Source organism: Micropterus salmoides, unplaced genomic scaffold, assembly GCF_014851395.1.
Source record: "Micropterus salmoides isolate LMB-PRFRI ecotype aquatic unplaced genomic scaffold, ASM1485139v1 Ms_hic_scaffold_20, whole genome shotgun sequence".
Taxonomy (NCBI): Eukaryota; Metazoa; Chordata; class Actinopteri; order Centrarchiformes; family Centrarchidae; genus Micropterus; species Micropterus salmoides.
In genome coordinates this window covers 26,665,859-26,687,653 of record NW_024041151.1, presented here as the reverse complement: position 1 = coordinate 26,687,653, position 21,795 = coordinate 26,665,859, and the positions used below count along the sequence as shown (strand labels likewise).

The 21,795-nt window shown below is 39.6% G+C and overlaps 1 pseudogene; it reads left to right on the top strand.

Moving 5' to 3' along the window:
- The first annotated feature begins 20,517 nt into the window (after positions 1-20,517).
- Positions 20,518-21,432, top strand: LOC119915014 (annotated as a pseudogene).
- Positions 21,433-21,795: the final 363 nt, after the last annotated feature.

Genomic DNA, 21,795 nt, shown 5'->3' with positions numbered 1-21,795 from the left:
GTGCCTTAAGACAGATCTCAGAAAGCTCTCCAGACATGACACCATCCTTAGATAGACACCATGTCTGCTCCCTCAGTTGTTATCCGTATGGTTTATCATCATGAGCGCATGATGATGGCCATTGTTTTGTTTAAGAGCCTTATCTAGGTCCTGCTGAGGACCAGACAATTTGTCTTTTAATTTTGAGGCAACATCACTTTCCATCTCTCATTTCAGAGTAAACATAAAACTCCACAAAGTTCTGCCAATAGGGATCGATTATTGAAATTTTACCACGATAGCAATGTAATAAAAATTAAAATGTTTTTCTGTTTGTGCCAAGTATTCCCATAGCTCTCAGTAGTTACGACTTCATGAGCTTCTTTAATGATAAAATTCTAGCTATTTGAGACAAAATTCACCAAGACCTGCCCTCAACTAGCACCAACATATCTCTTAACTCAGGAACCTTAGAAACAGCTGTAGAACCAGCTTCCCTCAATCTTTACCAACTAACTTCAATAATTTCTTCATCTAAACCATCAACCTGCCTCTTAGACCCCATCCCGACTACGTTGCTTAAAGAAGTTTTACCCTTAGTCAGCACTTCTATACTAGATATGATCAATCTATCTTTATCAACAGGCTATGTACCACAGTACTTTAAAGTAGCTGTAATTAAACCTCTTCTGAAAAAGCCCAAACTTGATCCGGATGTTTTAACTATAGACCTATATCTAACCTTCCATTTCTCTCTAAGGTTCTGGAGAAAGCAGTTTCTAAACAGCTGTGTGACTTTCTACAGAGCAATAGTTTATTTGAGGATTTTCAGTCAGGATTTAGAGCTCATCATAGTACAGAGACAGCACTGGTGAAAATTACTAACGACCTCCTTATTGCATCAGACAAAGGACTTGTCTCTGTACTGGTTTTATTAGATCTTAGTGCTGCATTTGATACCATTGACCATCAGATCCTATTGCAGAGACTGGAACATTTCATTGGCATTAAAGGAACCGCTCTAAGCTGGTTTAAGTCCTATTTATCAGATCGATTTCAGTTTGTACATGTTAACGATGAGTCCTCCATGCATGCCAAAGTTAGTCATGGAGTTCCTCAAGGATCTGTCCTCGGACCAATCCTCTACACTTTATATATGCTTCCTTTAGGCAATATTATCAGGAAATATTCCATGAGCTTTCATTGTTATGCAGATGATACTCAGTTATATCTATCAATCAAACCAGATGAAACTCATCAGTTAGCTAAACTTCAAATGTGCCTTCAGGATGTTAAAACCTGGATGACCTGTAATTTTCTAATGTTAAACTCAGATAAAACTGAAGTTATTGTTCTGGGGCCTAAGCACCTCCGTGACGCATTATCTAAAGATATAGTTTCCCTTGATGGCATCGCCCTGGCCTCCAGCACCACTGTGAGGAATCTTGGAGTTATCTTTGATCAGGACATGTCGTTTAAGTCTCACATTAAGCAAATTTCAAGGACCGCCTTTTTTCACCTACGTAATATTTCGAAAATCAGGAACATCCTGTCTAAAAATGATGCAGAAAAACTAATCCATGCATTTGTTACTTCTAGGCTGGATTACTGCAATTCCTTATTATCAGGCTGCTCAAAAAAGTCCGTTAAGACTCTTCAGCTGATCCAGAATGCTGCAGCACGTGTTCTGACAGGAACCAGGAAAAGAGATCATATTTCTCCTGTTTTAGCTTCTTTGCATTGGCTTCCAGTAAAATCCAGAATAGAATTTAAAATCATTCTTCTTACCTACAAAGCTCTCAATGGTCAGGCACCATCTTATCTTAAAGAGCTCATAGTACCTTACTACCCCACCAGAGCACTGCGCTCCCAGAACGCAGGGTTACTTGTGGTTCCTAGAGTCTCCAAACATAGACTAGGAGCCAGAGCATTCAGCTATCAAGCTCCTCTCCTGTGGAACCAGGTTCCAGTTTGGGTTCAGGAGGCAGACACCATCTCCACATTTAAGAGTAGGCTTAAGACTTTCCTCTTTGATAAAGCTTATAGTTAGGGCTGGCTCAGGTGAGTCCTGAACCATCCCTTAGTTATGCTGCTATAGGCCTAGACTGCCGGGGGATTTCCTATGATGCACTGAGCTCCTCTCTCCTCTACTTTCTCTCCCTCTGTATGCAACCTCATCCCATTATTGCATGTTACTAACACAACTTCTCCCCTTTCTGGTAGTCTTGTGCTTTCTCGTCCCTCTCCTCTCTCCTCCTATCACTTCCTGCAGGTTTTCTGGCTCTGGAGCTGTGGAGTCTGGATCTGTGGCTGCGGGTCACCTGCTGCCCCCGTGTTCCTGCTCGACACCCTCTGCTGCAATGACTATTGTTACTAGTCCTATTGTTATTATTGTTATTATAATCATTAACATTACGATTGTTATCATTAACACTACTATAAATATCTGTACCATTTTTCATTTAGTCTATAGCAACATCACCTTTACTGTCTGTACCTCTGTGTGTATATTGTGTAGGCTGCCTCCCTCCCCTCTCTCTCTCCTTCCATCCCTCTCTTTTTCTCTCTCTTCCTCTCCTGCCCTCTCTCTCTCTCTCTCTCTCTTCCTCTCCTGCCCTCACTCTCTCTCTCTCTCTCTCTCTCTCTCGCTCTCTCCTTCACCCCAAGGCAGATGGCCGCCCACCCTGAGCCATGGTTCTGCTCGAGGTTTCTGCCTCTTAAAAGGAAGTTTTTCCTTGCCTCTGTCGCCTAGTGCTGCTCTTGGTGGGAACTGTTGGGCTTCTGTAAATAGCATCATAGAGTACGGTCTAGACCTGCTCTTTTATGAAAAGTGCTGTGAGATAACTGTTGTTGTGATTTGGCGCTATATAAATAAAATTGAATGGAATTGAATTGTTTTTGTTTACAGCACTGGTCTTATTTTCTTTATTTTTGCCATCAGTGCTGATAATGTTTTTTTTAAAGTCTGGATCTGAGGACATACTTTCCAGCAGTTTGAACAAAATAAGCAGTCAAACACTCAAAGAAATGTCACGTTTTACCACATTATTTCAACCATATTATATGCAAGGCGAGGAAAATGTAAAAACACACTTAAATGCTTATTTCATTTACTCCCTACATTCTAAAACTGCTGGCAATGCATGGCTACAAATTTGTAACACTGTAAGTTCCCAGAGTCCAAGGTGAAATCCAAAATCAAGAGGGAATTTTACAGTGCTTTTGTTATTGCTTGGCTGAAGTGGCCGCAACAAAAGGAGGACAGAAGGAAAACATTAAACAAAAAGAATTTTATTAATCAACCAAAACCAAATTAGACCCAATTAAAACCCCAAAGTAAAGATACTCATGGGGTGTGGAAAGACATAAGTACCCTAAAACACGCTGGGCGGATCACCTCAATCAGCCACCTGCAGAGCAAACAGAGCTACAGGTTAGTAACAAATAAACCCCAAGATGTATCTGCACTTCTGCTGTGTGTACATATGGTGGTCTTTCTGTTGTTCTATAGAATAGAGTGGAATAGAATAACACTTTATTGTCCAGCCTTGGCCGGACAAGTTACTCGTGCATTGTTTCATGTTAGTGGATGTTATGTTCCTACCGGAATTCTAAAGATAGATAGGGTGGGTGGAGATGGTGCAGTGGATAAGATTGCCTGCCTTTGGTGTGAGAGACCCCGCTTCAATCCCCCACTGTGACCCATCCACCACACTCCTCCACACTTAATCCCTAGTTGCTCCAGAGGCGTGTGACCTCTAACATGTAGCAATTGTAAGTCGCTTTAGATAAAAGCGTCAGCTAAGTGAATTAATGTAAATGTAGATCTTTGCCATACCTTGTCTCTCGTGTTTCCAGTGTTTTGTGGACTACACTTTGTTTTGTGGATGTATTCTTTGGTCTGTGGATGTAAGGATAGGGTGTTTATTTTGTTGACAAGTTGTGAGCGTGTAAAACATGCTCACGAACAAATTATGTTATTCCACACGCATTATGTTATTCCACACGCACAAAAATTAACATTAACCTAATAATGTGTTTTGATTACTATCCTTATACTTACATATGATAGCCTACCATTTCTTCTGGGGAGTCGGGAAAGCATTATTATCCATTTGGGGTTCATTTTGGAGGGAAGAGGTGTGACGTTACAACACTAACAGCAGACTATATTTGCAGCACTTTTCGTATAATGTGCATTGATTACTACGGTAACTGTACTTGCAGTAGTAGTTTTTTTCTTTGGAAGGACGGAGAGACAGCATTAACAGTGTTATCTGTTGAAATGCAACTGCAAGCATGGTTAGGCTACTGAGTGAATTACTCTGTTCCTAAATACAATCCATATAATTACTGCTTTGTAATTTATTTTAAAATGGCTATTGTAATGTTACCCCTTTATCCTTCCCGAAACACAGGCTAAACTATACCTCTGAACACACAAATACATGCATAGAATGTACTGCATATGCAGAATATATATAATTAGTCTGCTGTATATCACATGTCCTAATGTACTGTTGTGTAAAGACACATTCACATAAACATCCCCAACAAATGAATATCAACAAATAACTGAAGCTGCTCAGTTTAAGTCAAGAGAGAAGTTTGGTCAATAGTGCAAAATATATAAGGCAACCAATTGCATTCAACAAAACACTTTATTATATATTATCTACAGGGAGAGGGTCAGTGAGGTTGTTTTTGTTGAGGACATTCCACTGTCAGAAGCAGACCCGGTCATAGGCCCCAAATGAGACCAGCTCTTGAGGAGACACGAGCCTGGTGCTGCTGGAAAGAACAGGGAGAAGAAAGATGAAACAGTGTTAATACAAGGTTAATACATTTAAGATTGATTTTAATATTATAATATAAATTATAATTATAATATACATGGAAAGCCAATGTTTCCCAAATAATTTCATGAGGTTGAGATTACAGGAGTGAGAGTACACAGTTAGGTCCAGTTGTATCTGGACATTGGCATGATTTCGGTTATTTGGTTTGACATTACGTAACTATAACCTTTTTTTCATGGTATTTCAGTGGACTAAAAGTTGTAAGACAAGTTCCTTTACACCTTAATAAAATGGTCATATTTATAACTACTATTTTGTTGCAAATTCTTTGAATTTAATGACCAAATATTAAATACCAGAAGAGGGTTGGTTGTTGGTCATCACTGTTGAGATTTGTTGTAGTTTAGGTGGCAGGCTAGCCCAGTGGTTGCGGTGACCCATACAGTCTATGGGGTGACCACACTCAACCACACATCCCGGAGGAGCAACAGGGAAAACCTTGACTTGTGTCTGCAGTGCTCACTTTATTAGGTACACCTATACAATCTAATGTAATAAATACACCAGCTCAGCCATGAATTCTGCTTTTATGATGCCTGTACTGTTCAGGATTTATTTACACAGACATACATAGAAGAGTTAATTCGCTTACATGTTTTATCATACTTGGTGATGTTGGTGTTGTACTGAGCTGCATTATATTTAGAGGAGTTTCTGATATTCTGGCCCTGTAATGTACATTATGTAAATAGGGAGAACAAAAAAAATCCTCATATCCAACACAATGTAGTTCAGTAAAACACCCTTTAATTTTAACCTCAGTATTAAACATTTAATTCAATTTACACATTTACGCTCATATGTGTAAATTTATTTAAATAATGGCACAGCTGTTGTATTGAACTGCATTACGTTGTAAAGGTGCACCTATTAAGGCCACTAAGAGCATTCAACACAGTAAGACCAGCAGCTGAAAGGATGTGTAAATGCCTCCGTAGCTCAAATTATTTCATTGTTTCATGTCAATATATTCATATTTGCATCAATGTGGAAGAAAGTTTGTCCTGGTTATTGTTAGCTGAACATGGTGTTTGGCACGTTTCTATGAGGCATATAAGCAGATCCAGCTGCCAGTTTATTAGGTACAATGCATATAATGCAGTCCTGCAATAATCCTACCTTCATGAAGGTTAAAATATTCAGTTTTAGCTGTTCAGAGGCACTGATTCAACACAGAGAGCTGTTTCTGACAGGGACGTACCTCGTTGATATTTGGATCCTTTGTGGATAACTGGCTTGCTCGCTCATTAAAGTCAGTCTCCGATGGTTTCATATGTCAGCCTCTTCAACAGAAAAACATATGAAGTTGTTATCTGCTGCAGTTATAACGTTCTTATCAGAATCTTATCAGCCGATGCACTGTCCAACAAACAATGTGTGTAACGTTATTGACTGAATTAACATTAACCAAGGAACAACTTTGCTAGATACAAGCTTGCCATGTTATCTTTTCACATAGCTAACGTTACCGTTCATAGTAACGTTACGTTACTACTACGGCAGCCACTAAGTGCTGTTAACTTACTACTATAATTCTAATAACCGAAGATAAACTTTGAATGCCAACGAATCAACGTACACTTATAACTTGACATTTAAAGTAAATGTCGGCAAACTGACAGGGAGTAACGTTAACTTTATGGTAACTTAGCCAGTGAAGTGTTGCTCAGGTTAGCTAGCTGCACTTAGAATCTGATGAAATTAGTTAATATCTTCCGAACTAAACTAAAGTTGAACTAAAGCTGGCTAAAATATCCCTATTGACTAAATTCACAAGAGGTCAAGAGGTCATTTCATCAACTTACCAGCGAGCGTAGGTTCATCGGACACAACAAAAATGAATGGGATAAAGCGCTGAAACTTCTTTTTTTGTGTTTATTGGCAGTGGGCAAACCAGTTTAATGGTGCATTACCGCCACCAACTGGACTGGACTGTGGAACGAGAGATTAAGCAGAAAAATATCTAAATCAGTTTCTTTAAGAAACTTAATTATATAACAATACCTATATCTTGTTTGCGGTTTTCTCCAAGAGACCTGACAATGATAAATCATGATGTTTTCAGAACATTCCACAGTTCCAAGCAGAGTTATCCTTTGAGAGTCGTTGAATTTGAAGGTTAATCTTTGCGCGTGTGGAATAACATAATTTGCTCGTGAGCATGTTTTACACGTTCGCAACTTATGACTAAAAATAAACACCATATTAAGGATATCCACCTGTCCGATGAACACTACTCACCAGTAAGTTTTCCCCTTGCACTTGAATAAACACCATTAACTTACCCAGGGGCGTTTCCAGGCTCTTGACACATTGGGGGCTTAGCCCAGAACAAAAATCGTGAATGTTTTCACTTGTTTTCATCCCCCACCCCCCGTTGCCGCCTACCCAAAGTCTGTAAAGCAACAGTAAATGACCACTACACAGTAACTATCATCATTATAATTTTCTGATAATAATTAACACTGATAATATTAACTAGGGGGGTTCTGGGCGGTCCTCCCCCTTAATTTTTTTACACCAATTTATTAAGGAAATGTCTGAGGTGACAATTAAAAATAAAATAATTTAGTTTAATATAATGCAGTAAGGCTGTCAGGCATCCTGTATTGATGTCAGATGTGTTTCTCCTGTAGATCAACTTTTCTCATTTAGCTTAATCCCAGCTGAGTCTATATACATGCAGGCATGCCTGAAGTAGTCTAAACTCTTTCCAAATGTGCATATGGCCCCTTTTCACCTCAATGATAAATCTGAATTCAGTTAAGAATTATTCATTGACGAAACATTAGATAGGAGGATCTGGGGGTCCTCCCCCAGAAGATTTTGAGCATTAAACACTTCATTTCCTCAATTCTGGAGACATTTTCTGCATCAATTTATGGCGGAAATGTCTTTATTTTTATAAAGGTAAGGACAAAAGGTAGGTGGCAGGTGACAATTCAGAATATAAAAATATAATAGAATGTAATGCAGTAGCTTATTCAATTTTTTTTACCTTAAGTTACTTTTTAAAAATATATTTATATTCAATATATTTATATTGCATTGCAGGTTTTCTTATTGTGCAAATAAACCTTTCTCATAGCATTTTATTTGTTAATTAACATTTCTTGGTGCAAGCTATTTTTCAGTGGCCATGGCTCTCCTTTACTCCTTCAAGTGCCTGCTCTTACCTGCATTTGGCAAATTTTTTTGGCCCACAACGCAAGAAACAGCTCAAGCGGCGGGGGAAGGAGTGGGGGCTAGTAAGAGATGTGACTGGGCCAGCCCAATGTCAGTATTGGCCTATGCTTAATGAGCCGATCGTTAGCCCATTTTTAAAAAGCAGTTAGGCCTATATAAATAGCCTAAATAATTTAAGTAACACCGGCCCTAAAGGTTCGTCGGCCGGTAGCCTATGCCAGATTACCAGTCCAGCTCTTTAGACCATCTGACAGACACAGAGCCCACTATAGCCTACTCAGTGAGACGAGCGCACTACTCTTCATTAGAGGAAGAAAACCAAAACTGAAAACAGTTGTGATCAGAAAGCAATATCACCACAATTCCACACAAATGTTCACTTCAGCACCTCTGATAAAGTGCAGCTCACAGCCATTTCAGAGGGAATGAAGCATCCTGGAGACAGTAAAACAGTAGTGTCTCAGCGAGGGGGACAGAGGCAGCAGGACTCAGAGCGTTAGGTGTCAGTGTCGTGGTCAGGTGTCATGATATTCTCTCACTACTGTGCGGCGACTGTTAACACACTGACTAGACACTGACCGACAACATTTATATTTAAATGTACTGATTACAATTTTGCAATTCAGAAGTCGCGGACAAGCCCTGAAGCTGTGAGCAATGCGCTCTCGCTCTCTCATGCTCTCTCTAAATGCAGGCAGTCTGAGTAACGGTGGTGGGGGGGGGTCACATTACGTGAACTTTAAACAAAATGTATCAATTATTGTGAGTAGCCTCCGCTCTTTGAAGACCTGCAAGACAGGCTTTGTCTTGAAGATTATTGCATATTGACATGGAAAATATTTTTGTTGCTGTTGTTGAGTTACATTCTTTACATACAGTCAAAACATCCTGACCAAAACAAAATGACCTGGCGACGCTGTTGAACTTACCCTCCTTGTATTTGTGTCTGCGTTTGGGCCCAAAACCCCTGTTATCTGCGTTAAGGTAACCAGCTGAACATAACATTCTGACGCTTCGCAAGAAAGCCAGTAAGTGTTTTTCACAATATGTCAAACTATTCCTTTAACAAAGTCAACTACAGTCTGAAACACAACATTACACAATGCTGGAGACTTTCTGGCTGTTTGCATGTGTTGTGAGAATATTACACCCCCTGATTTTAGTAACAGTTAAACACTGGACAACACATCTTACTTGAAACTCATGATGAACAATGCAATTTACAAACAATGACTCATGAAATATCAAAGGTTGAGAATTTACACATTCAAAGTTAGTCAAGGCTGTACGTTACAGTACCTTCTCATTTACTGTTCATCTTACAGTGCTCAATTGATTACAAACATAACTGATGGCAATGCTATAAAGTAATTTAACCGCTAATTAGTTGATACGGCTACATGCTGCCATCAACTGAATGAGTTGTTGTGAATTAATTCACACAATAAAATCACAGTAAGACAGTATTTGCATTTATTAACCACAAACTCATCTATCATTACTTTATCACGTAATTACAGTGACAGTCACCAATCATTCTGATCACTGGTGATAATTATTATGTATTAAAGTTATTTATAAACTACATCACTAACAGGGTAACAGAGTGTTTTACATTAAAGAAAATTAAAGTAGAGGGAAATATATATATAAGATGGTTTAAGTATTTCGGGGACAAAGTCTGTGGTGAAGGATGAATTTATGAAGGTTAAGATATATGGCTAAGCCATTTTCCAGACTTCTCTAAGAAATTTATTAGGGGAAATTTGAAAAGCTGTGGTCCAGTACTTCATCTTGGCAAAAGCTTCTTCCCATGAATCAGCAGAGATTACATCAAATAAATCCACTTAGACAGCAATCTGTGTGGTGGCTGCTGTGTCTTGTGCTGCTGTGGTGATTCAGATGTTGGCAGATTAGTTTTTTTTTTTAAAAGGTGAAACATTCATCGCATTATTAAGAAGAGGGCTGACAGTAGGTGCTAAGCAGAGCATCTGTTGTCTTATCAATTAAAGTCTATGTATGAAAACATGTGGGTGGACAACAGGGCCAAGGGGGAAATACAGAACATTGAGGCATTTGTATGAAGAACAGTTCACTTTACAGTTATATGTACTGTACTAATATTGTTTGTTTCACTATGTTTTTTTTATTTGTCATTGTTACTGAGGTCTAGAACAGGTACTTTACAGGCAGCAATTATGAAAATCAACTGTCCTCAGTTTACATCACAAAACAAAGCCACACAAATTAGCACCAATATAGCAAATTTAAATAACAGACACCATCATACCCCATGGTGACAGGACATTTTATACTAAATTCAGTACATAAGGGGTTAATTTTAACAATGCACCAATGACCAACACTGAGCAAACGCTCAAAGTAATAATCCTTCGGATCTTCATGATTTATGGTCAGCAACATTGAACCTAATAATACGTTAGCCAGCAAGACTGTGCAGTGAGTAAATCTCAGTCCCGACACTTTAAGAGACGTACTGGCAACCAATGCCAGTGGCCACAGGGTTTATCCTCCTTGTTGGTATGTCCGCCTCCAGTACCTGCAGTCACTGGTTCGAGTCAGGCTCGTGACTCCATCTTGTCAGCACTACTGCGGGACCTGCAGTATATTTCCCACGGGATCCCAATCCCAATGCAGCTCTTGACTGGGAGACTGTCACGGTGGGTGCAGGACACAGAGCTGAACAGGTACAGTTCAAAAGGTTTATTTTGGCAAACAGAAGGCGAGCACACTTAGTGGCAGAGTGGCTGAGTTCAATAAATCCAAACTAAACAGGTAATCCAACAGGCACAGAGCCAGTAACAGGCAGGGCAATGACCGGACAAAGACTGAGGGAAACAAGTAAGCATATATACACAGGTTTAATGAGTTAGGAGGGAATACACAGGTGAAAGACATGAGACTAACGAGCTGCAGGCAGAGAGACAGCAGAAGAAAACAGAGTGACACTAACAGGTTGCAAAACACAAGGCAAGAATCTAACAAGACAGACCAAGTAACTGAGAAACACAAGCAACCCCACAAGACAGAACAGACTAAGATAACTGAACAGAACAGAACAAGATAACAGAGAATGATCATAAACAAATGAACGACTAATCAGACAGAGATCACAATTAACACTTAGCAGACAGACAGAAACCAAGCATGAAACAAACACCAGATAATAACTAAAAGAGACAGGAACTAAGGCAGGCACGGATCAAAACTAAACTAAACACGAAACAGACTGAACAGCATTGAAGGCACAGCATAGACTACAAACTAATAGACTACAACATGACAGGGAAAACAGACTGAAACAAGAAACACAGAACAGACTAACATCAGACAGGCAGTGAAAAACAACTAACTAATTAACTAACTAACTAATTAACTAACACCAGGCATGCTGAACCCAAGACGACAGCTGAAACCCAAAACACAGACTAAATAACAGACACAGAACAGACTAAAATAACAACATTGAGAATTAACTAAACAGAGCAGACAGGCACACAGTGTGACAGATAGATGTAGTGTGTACAGGATAGTCCAACATAGTAAAATTACAATATAGACAATCAGGATGACAAAATTACAGACAGATTGTAACATTATGAGAAGTGGATCTGTGAGGACATTTTGCAACTTCAGGTGTCTTCAAACAGGACCTGAGCCACATGACCTCCTCTCCAACCATGACGCCCTGAAAGAGGACACACTATACAAACTCACAAGAGGTAAAACTCAAACACACTATCCACACAGGTAGGAAAAAAGAACAGACACACACAGAGGGAGAGAATAAGAGGCCAGAGAGAAACAAGAAGAAAGGCTTAATCTCCTGGAGGACAAACATACAGCTTAAAATATCTGGGGCCTGTACCACGAAGCTGGATTTGAGCTTTGAGCAAGGTAACTTCAGGGTTAACCCTGGGTTTTCAGTACCACAATGAATGGCTAACCTCAGCCTGTCGCAGCTGTTAAAATAAATGGGTTTCATTTTTCTTATGTGAGGCTGAATATTATGAGCAGTTTTTGGTAGGGATATTGAAACAGCCTACTAAATTTTAATTTGAACGTAGGCTATTTATTTGAGGTTAGTAGGTAGCTTTCTTATAGGCCTACTACAGAGACTGTAGTCATATTCCGCCCCATCCCAATAGCCTAAATGTTGAGATTCAGTCTACTATTTGAGCACATTTTATGGCATGAATGGATTTTTCATTTCATTGCTTTATGAAGTTAATTTAGAACAATGTTTGGAACACTTTTGAGTGTGTTAAATAAATTAATCTTATTTTTGAAGTGACGAGAAGTGAGGTGGAACAACCACTTATTCAGTGGCCGAGCTGAAAGAATAAGGCTGATATTTTCATACAGCTCATAAGAAAACAAAGCAGCACATTATTATAGACTACACCTGTTTATTTAAGCATTCACACAGTCTGTGATTTCTCCCTGCATGTGTCAGCTGCAGCTGTATTGCTTAGACTAGGCCTATCTCGTAATTCTGTAGTGTTACTGTTTGCTCTTCGTTTGTAAAATATGACACTCTGCTGCCAGAGGACTTGTTCATGTCTGTGATCCGCTGCTAACACCCCCTCTTTTATATCTTTCACGGCTGGATGGGAAACCCTGGGTTGAGTTACCGAGTGGACAACCAGCTTTGTGCTACCACTGTATTGTTAGGGTTAGTTAAGCCAGATAACTAAAAGATATCCTGGGTATGTTGAATTCGGTGAATACAGCGCATACTCAGAAATCTATCTCCTTTTAGCTGCACGTCCCTGTGCTGTTCACCTGGACTGACAGGTTCGCCCAACAGTCAAAATCAATATAACAGGTTCTTTCAGCATCGCTCACACACACAAACACACACAAACAAACACACACACACACACACACACACACCTGTAGTTAAAGGATAACCTTGAGACAGATCCCACAATGGTGTAGAATGAATGGAAAGTGTTAGGAAAAGAAGGTGTGTGTGAGAGAGAGAGAGAGAGAGAGAGTTTAGGAAGAGAAACTGTCCAACTGCTCTCCCAGCTACAGAGTTCTTTATAGAACAACTGGTCGATTTTGACTGTATGGAGAATACTGTAGATACTAATGAAGCTGAGGAGGATCTGACTCTACAGTGGAGTGCAGAAAACAAGAAGAAGAGTCTACAGCCATGCAAGTGGTTCTCGGAAGCTTTACTTAGACTTAGTGATACTATAAGCAACATGCTAACAGTTTACTCACATGCTCACAGTGACATTGCTACCATGCTGGTATTGGTAGGTAAAATGTTTGCCATGTTCACAAAGTACAGCTGATGCTAATGGGAGTGTTTGCAGGTATTTACTGGACAATGGCAGGGGCCAACCAAACTCATTAGGGTAAATCCTCTGGAGGGCATTCATTTTAGTACCAAATTTCGTGGCGATCCATCTGATAGTTGTTGAGCTATTTCTGTCCACTACATCCTGTTGCTTGCTGTCAGCGTTTAGGTGTTTTCTGTGTTTTTGTATGTTGTTGTTATATGTTGTGTTATTGTTTTTAGCCTGGGTGCAAACTAATGTCGCAATATCGTAAGGGACAAGAAAGGTACTTTGAACTTTGGACTCATACAAGTACTAATTTCACATGAAACACATCCATGTTGCAATTAACACAGTGTCGTCACTGAATTCATCTACCACTGACACGGAATCTGAAAGTAAACTGACAAACTGCAGAATGTTTAATTAGGTTCTACAAAGTGTAATTGTTAGCTTCAGGTCATTTGCGGCACACACAACAGAATTATAAGCTCTGTGATTAGATGTGTTTTGCTGACATGCCCCTGGGAGTCGTAGTTAAATGTCACATATTGTAGAAAGTGAGAGTTCCATATCATTTTTACAGGTCCACATGCTGTGTAAATACAGTGGTATGTATTAAAACACTTAATCCACAATGAATGCACATATCCCGTATTTGGAAACTGGAATTCTGTTAGGACTTCTGTAAAGTCATGATATCACAACTATATTGTCCCTGCCCTCAGCCACGCCCCCAGCATTGCCCATACCAACTGGATTTTCTTAACTTTATTAACACCAAGTGGCCATTCCGACGTTGCGCTAAAGCTGGAGGATGTTTAGTATGTCTCGTAGAAAGTTCTTTTTCGTTTCGGACAGATAGCTGTAGTATCCCGTCGAGCACACCGACAAAAGGATGAGGCAGCCTAGTCTCGCATAACCAGACCTATCTCCACACTGTGCCAGCTAGTTGCTGCCCCTCAGCAGGCTTCCAGAGGTTGGTCAATCAGAAGATAGAGTGCTTTTAGGGAAGGGGGCCTTAAAGAGAGAGACACAAAAATAGAGTGTACAATACAGAGGGTGAACAGAAGTGCTGCAGAAATGGGAAGTATGAACATTAAAGCATGTAAACATTTTCTTGTAGACACCCAAAATAAAACTATTAAACTAAAAATGAGCATCATATGGGACATTTAACTTCTCTCTTGAAGCTCTTATTTATACAGATTTGTGTCTTTGAGTGAAAGCACCAGATATTTTCAAACACAGCAGTTAACCTTCTATACTGACAGTTCAACAAGGAGAGTTTTGTGTCGATTCAAGCCTTGAAGTGCTTCAACTGTCAGTCACCTGACATTGTCTATGAGAAAATGAACAGGACTATTAGTTCCAGAACACTGTTGCCAGAAATAACCCCTGCTTTTGGGGAGTTTTTTCTTATCTGAATCGAGGGTCTAAGGATAGATTGTTTCATATGCTGTACAGATTGTAAAGCCACATGAGGCAAATTTTTGATTCGTGATGTTGGGCTGGATAAATATGACTGACTTGACTCCCATTTCAACACTCTGTTGGCTGCTTCAGCTCATGAATACAGTCCATGTCCATATTTGAGAGCTTCTTGCCCACATGCAAACACAGTATTATTTACATTTCTCAAATGCAATATCAACAAGAATTGATAACAAAACATTATACGTAGCTGGTAACTGGTTCATGGTAACAGATCACACTGGTAATGTAAAGAATATATGGAAAACATGCAAATGACAATGACTTTCAGTGTTCCTCGAGTGATTCAAAATCAGAACAATACTGAAGTATTTTTGAAAGGACAAAAAGACAGACAACAACAAATTGTATTGAACAGCCCTAATAGATGATATTGGAGAGAGGAGAAATAGAGAGGTATCCTGCATGCTCAGAGTGAGGGTTATGGTTGTCCATGAAGAGAGAGCCTTAATTGTTTCCTTGGAGACGGGCAGAAACTGCCAAAGAGTTCAGGCTCTGACATCCACGCTTTTCTCATTATCGGAGTACCTGACATTCTAAGCATGGAAAAAAGATAAAACAAGACTCTCCAGTGATTCTGTTTCACCTCTAAAACTGGTCGACAGTCAGACTGACATACAGAAACAGCTTCTTCATTATCCTTCCGTATCATTAATTCTTTATTCGTTGACTGAGCATTATTCACTCCACACAAATATGAGTCTTGTTTATGTCTGAGTTCTTTGGATGCAGACTTCTTGAGCTAGCCCCTGTGCATCTGTTGATTCTGTATGTAACACCTTTGACAAAAGAATACTGAGGCATTTCTCAGCTGTAGCCCCTATACATTTCACCCATTAGGTACGACATACAGCAGTGCTGCTGCCTCATTGTTGGCAATGCAAAGAAACTGATTGATTGATGTGCAAAGTATGCTTCAAATTAATGTAAATGCTCCATATTTGTATAGCGCCGTTCTAGTCTTTTCGACCACTCAAAGCGCTTTTACGCTACATCTGCATTCACCTTTCACTCACATTTATACACTGAGCCTAAGTGCTCAAACAGAAACTAACATTCACACACATTCATACACTGGTGTAACAGCCACCAGGGGCAATTCGGGGTTCAGTATCGACCTTTCTTTCTATCCTTCTGATTAACGAGATTAACGAGATAAGCGCTTAAATTAAGTAAATGTCTAACTGTGTGTTCACACTGAAAGCGAAGTGAGCGTTTCGTGCAGCTTGATTACATTCAAAGTCAATGCAAAGACGCGAATTAATGTGAATTCGCTCTGGGCGGTGCGGAAGATGCGTTTGTTGCGACACTTTGTTCCCGCGAGTTAAAATTTTTCAACTAGCGTGAGAAAAAGCCTGTCAGCGTTGAGATTCTCCAGATGTCACCGACGTAGGAAGTGGCGTACGTGTTTCAGAAGAAATCAAAATGGAGCAAAAACTGAGCTGTGTTCCGACACCTGGAGCTCTACCACAGGTCATACATTTACAGATACAGCAAAAAAGAGATCACTTGGTGGAAGCTGGGCTATCTAAGTACTCTGCGGTCCTGTCTTTCCTAGACCCATTTGTTACCCTGAGAGAGACGACCAGTAACATGGTGTGGAGGTCGAGGAAGAAAGGACCGCAGAGTTCAGCGAGAATGTGACTATGATTAGCTTTAGACTTGACTGATGGGGTGTCATGGGTTCGGTGTTTGTTTCAAAAGGTAGCTACCAGGAAGGCTTACCTGTTTTGGGTGACTCTTGAAATGCCCTTCCAATTTACTCAGAAATTGTCAAATTTAGCATTTAAATCTCCCTACATAGTTTATACATTTGAAATAACTGACTCGACAACTCTCTTATTACACAAACAATACCATAACACAAAATATACCTCTTTAAAATAAAATTAGTTATAGAAAGAATATTAAACTCACATGCCTTTGCCAAAAGTTAGCAGATAATTACCTTAAAATTATGAAAACCTTGTCTGCAATACCAAAATATTATACCAATATTATAACTTTAATTTTGCCCATATTATACCACTAAATATTATACCACACAAACTTTGATTTGATTAGATTTTACTGCTGATTCTATTCATGTAGTTTTTATGTCCTGTTTGACCAGTGAAAGTGCAGTTCTGGCTCTTTCCGCATTCTTTCAGATAGGAGCCTAGTCTTGTTAGTTCGAAATAGATGCCCGGAGGCGTTGCCAAGATGGCGGCCGAGTGGCATGACCTGCCTATAAGGACTTTGTTTTTACCTTGGTTTTCACCCCTCAAAACATTAATAGGCTACTAATAAATTCCAAGCTCCAAACACTTTTAGTCCTTGTGCGGAAACTCCAAACAGTCCAAGATCAGCAACGGCGTCCTCTGCTCCAGTGGCTCACCGACATTAGCTCAGTTAGCCCAGTTAGCCCAGTCCCACTCGCACTAAACAGTCTATGTTCAAAACAGATGGATAAAACATCAGTTGTGTGTTGGTGATAAAACCCTTTTACACAGGGTGTCACCGACAGGTTTCATTATTGCAGTAATACAGAAAAACTAGAAGAACATATGAGGACACACGCATTTAGCTGCATTAAAGGCTGAGGGAAAATCAAATGCTAGATATTATCATGGCTGAAAATGTATGATGTATTAATATGGGTGCATTTGTAAAATGCTTGATTTGCTGTACTTGACATTGAAAGCTAGAACGACTATTCTATTCTATTAGACAATTCATACATCCACCAAACAACCAGCCAAGGCATATTTTGTTATACTGTCACTGCAGACCAGCCAGATGAGTCATGAAGGCAGTGAGGATGAGTCTTAAAGTGCTGCTGCTGCCTCTGCAACACCTGGGAACCCACAAACAGGCACGTACACAACATCACTTATTTTTATGGTATCATTTTTGCATGAATTATGTTTTTTACTATGACTAGTAGGCTACTGTGTTCATTCCCTTTTCATGTTTGATTCATCGTTTTTTTTTTTGTTCTGTTGTCTGGTTTCAATTGATACCTTGAGGGAATTCTGTACTTTCACAAAATATGATGTTCTCTTTTCATACAGGGAGAAGGAGGACCCCAAAAGAGGACCAGGGGGAATGAGAGGGAGATGGAGATACAGAGGCTGCTTCTCGAAGCCCTGAAGAGGCCTGCTGCACCTGCCGCACCTGTCCCACCCCCTCTAACAAAGGATGAGCACTTCCACCAAAAGCCTGCTTCCTTCCCTGCAGAGATTGCCGCCCCAGCAGAAGGAGTTTGTGAAATTTCAATTTCAAGCTCATTTATGAAGCCAGCACTGTGGTGCTCAATTTGAAACCTGTAGAAAAGGTTGTCAGGGTGATTAGCTCTGTTGGGAACAAACCAGGCTTTGTTTGTTAAATTCTTTCTTTCTTTCTTCTTTTTTAATTCATTGTAAATAGTTTAGTTAAAAAGTTATGTTTTAAAAGTATGTTGTTTATTGTCAAAATGTTTACAAATGTTTGTACAAAGTTGTTGTAAATGCTTCATATTCCTTATTTACAAAAATACAGTTTACAACTATGTCATGTTGCATTGCATGGTTTTATGTTTGGTTAGCTGCTAAATGTGGTCATACTTCCAGTCTCATCTAACATCTGAACTAAATATTGTACAAAAACTGTACTGTAGGATTATTGTGCAGGATACACTGTTGCTACATAATCAGTTCTCAAAATAAAATAGACAATGCATTATCCTTATCTAAACTAACATTTAAAAAGCTATGTCCTTAAAAACATTTGAAAACCAGAAATTCAGACACTTTCATTAGACTAATCTTTTACAGAACATGATAGCTGATGGCAGCATTTTCCATTTATTTTGCTGCCAGTTTAAAGCTACAGTAGTTTTAAATATTTATCTTAAAGGTCTTCTTTAACTGATATTGTGTTGTAATGCAGTGTAGACATCCCACATTAAAGCTGTATAACCTTACAATATCAATATATCACAGATAATGACCTACAGTATAGTAATATTGAAGTTTGCTCATTAGTAATGTAGGGGTAACTCTTAAAATAGCCATTTTGGGTGTGCTTGTGCACTACTTTGTGTATTGCCATGGGACAGCTCCCTCTGCAGAGAATTAGGATGTGAAGGTCTCCCTAATCCTGATGGCCTCTCGCATGCAGCACAATAAGTGTTTTATTTCAAAATCGAAATTGTGATTAAAATTTAATTTTTTTTTCCAAATTTCATTATATTCTTTTTTGTGATAGACAGACAAACAAATAAATGAACCAAAAAAATTAACTTCCAGGTGGAGGTAACTGAAGCCCAGGAAGTCAAGTCTTTAAGAAATTGTTTGAAATTACGTTTTAATTTCTTTGTCCTTTTCTTCTGAGGAGGCCACATATTTATTAATTCTCTTTGCACTTTGAGATCAGCCATTTTTTTTAACTCCGTCAAATAAAACCATGAAACACTAAACCTCAATGTTCCCCAATAATCCAGATCACCGGCGCCTCTCCACTCTCCTCTGCGAACCTCCATGTGTCCATGGCAACATTTCAGTTTAGTATTGATTTTACCATTTGAACACTTTGCAGATCTTGTTATGGCTTATTATAGTTGGAGCAAAATGTCCTTCTCCAGCCACTGGACTGTGCTTTCAGTTCAGAGCCGCGCAGGCACCATTAAGAGCAGGCCTCAGCCTATTTGGGCCCGAATGAAACACTCTAATGGTGCCATTAGAGCAGGTAGATTAGTCACACATGCAGGCACGCTCACATGGCCTCGCACAAAGTTACACGTTCATGCTGTGAATGCAGTCAGAAAGAGAAAGAACATAAGAAAACATGAACTTACAGGAATTCCAAAGAAAGTCCTGACGTTTAGAGAACATTATCTTTGTATGGCATGCCCTGGTATGGCTTATATTTCAACAGTGAAGATGGAAACATAATAAATAAAATCAGACAAGTCTTAGGAAGTCATTTAGATGATACTGATCCTGTAAGTATCTGTTCTTCAGGGAGTGCTTTCCAAGAACAGGCTCACAGAGGGCAAACCTGCTTTCATTTTCTGTCTATTTTTAGAAATGACTTGTAATTTATGCAGGTGTAGAGACCGCTGTACTATGTATGAATGAAACATACTAGAACATCATTACAGTACAGAGGGGTCTTGACAGTTAGCTTTATAAAGGATCCTTTGAAATAATGTCACATAAGTATGATTATCATGCTTTTACTGAAATACTTTCATGGGTCAAAGAATGGATTGTCCTTGGCCCCTGAAAACCAATTCAGTATATGGACATCATTAAGCCGTCCTTTAAAAAAAAGGGTGACTGATAATATAACAAATTATGGCAGGAGCATTTCGGCGGTTCCCTGAACCTACCGCTGCTTGTAAAAAATGGCTAAACTAATGTCACAGGAGAAATAATATGTCTATTGGGAGCATGAGAAATACAGAAGACCTAAATGAAGAACCTGCTGCTACTATAACATCAGCCTTCTGTTGACCGACTGTTAAATTTGACATACTTTATACAATGTTCACTGAGAATATATTTGATTAGATTAATTGTTTTCTCAACTTACTATTTTTTTCCCTACAATTACAGATCTTTCCACACTCTAGTGTGTGCTCAATATTCTACTCGTGTTTGCAAGTTATTCTGGTGCATAAATCACTATTTCACTCTCTTGAATTAATCGAGTCCTTGAATTACAAAATCACGCTCTCTGCCAAGATGGCGATGGCATGACTTGCCTATAAGAACTGTGGTGCTACTCATGTGTAATACATCTGTGGTTGTACTGTCTGTCTGGAGCCAGAGAGGTTGTTGACTTTAAGTTTTCTCTGTGGAAATCCGTGGAAATGGACGAAGCGCTTGTTTGTGCCATGATCCTTCGTGATCTGGAGAAGGTTCTTGGTGTCAAGTCTCAAACCAACTCTAAAGCAGAGACCATCACACGACATGATCTGAAGAGCATGTTGACTCGCAAGGCTGTGATACTGGGCTACATCAGGCCCAAGAAGGACAAGTCCAGGAGGAACAACAAGAGAGCCAAAGGACTGAACGCTCAGCAGAACAGGGCCGTGAAGATTTTCCAGATCAAGCCTGATCACCAGAGATACGAGCTTTTTCTGCCTCTGAATGAACGCTGGAGACGGTACATTATTGACCTGTACAGTGGATTGAAACCAAAAAGCAATCCGCAGTTTGTGCAGCAAAAAGCTCCTGAAGGCAGACTTCCATGAAGCCATCATCACAGTGGTCCAGTATAAATGAACATCATATGTGGGGACAACAGGGATTCTAGTCAAGTTCAAACATGTCTTCAAAATCATCACAAAAGAAGACAAACTGAAAGTGATCCCTAAGAGGAAGAGAGTGTTTGCAGTGGAGATCAACAGCTTTGTGTCCCATATCTATGGAAGCAAGTTTGAGCAGCGAGCCAGTGAACGCTCCGCCGAGAAGTTCAAAGTGAAAGGATGTGATGTTGACAGACATCACAAACTCAGACTTCTACTCACCTCTAGGAACATCTGCAACAAAGACCAGTGTTTTGCAGACGGATTGTGGTCATTTACTGAAAGTTATACTTCAGTTCGCGGTTCAGTTTTTCGCCTTGTTGCATAGGGATGGCTTTCACATAAAGGTATTCCCTTTTAAAGCCCCCCTCCAGCCAGTTTTAACTGCCGTTTTTGGTGAACATTCTTTCGTGGGGGTGTGGATAAAAGACCGGACGTAATACATTACCATGACAACTAAAACTGACCGGCTGGAGTGTTCGCTAACAATATGCTGTGTTGACATCACTACACTGTAAAGTTTAGTACACTTTACTGTCTGGCAGGAGTAGCTATTACTTACCCATGATAAATATTAATGTGCGCGTATCAGCTGTTATCAATCATACAGTCGATGGTCCTTGGGGAGTGGGGGGGGGGGGTCTATTACTCTGTTGAACTGTATGTAAAGACTTCTGATACTGTTGCCTCC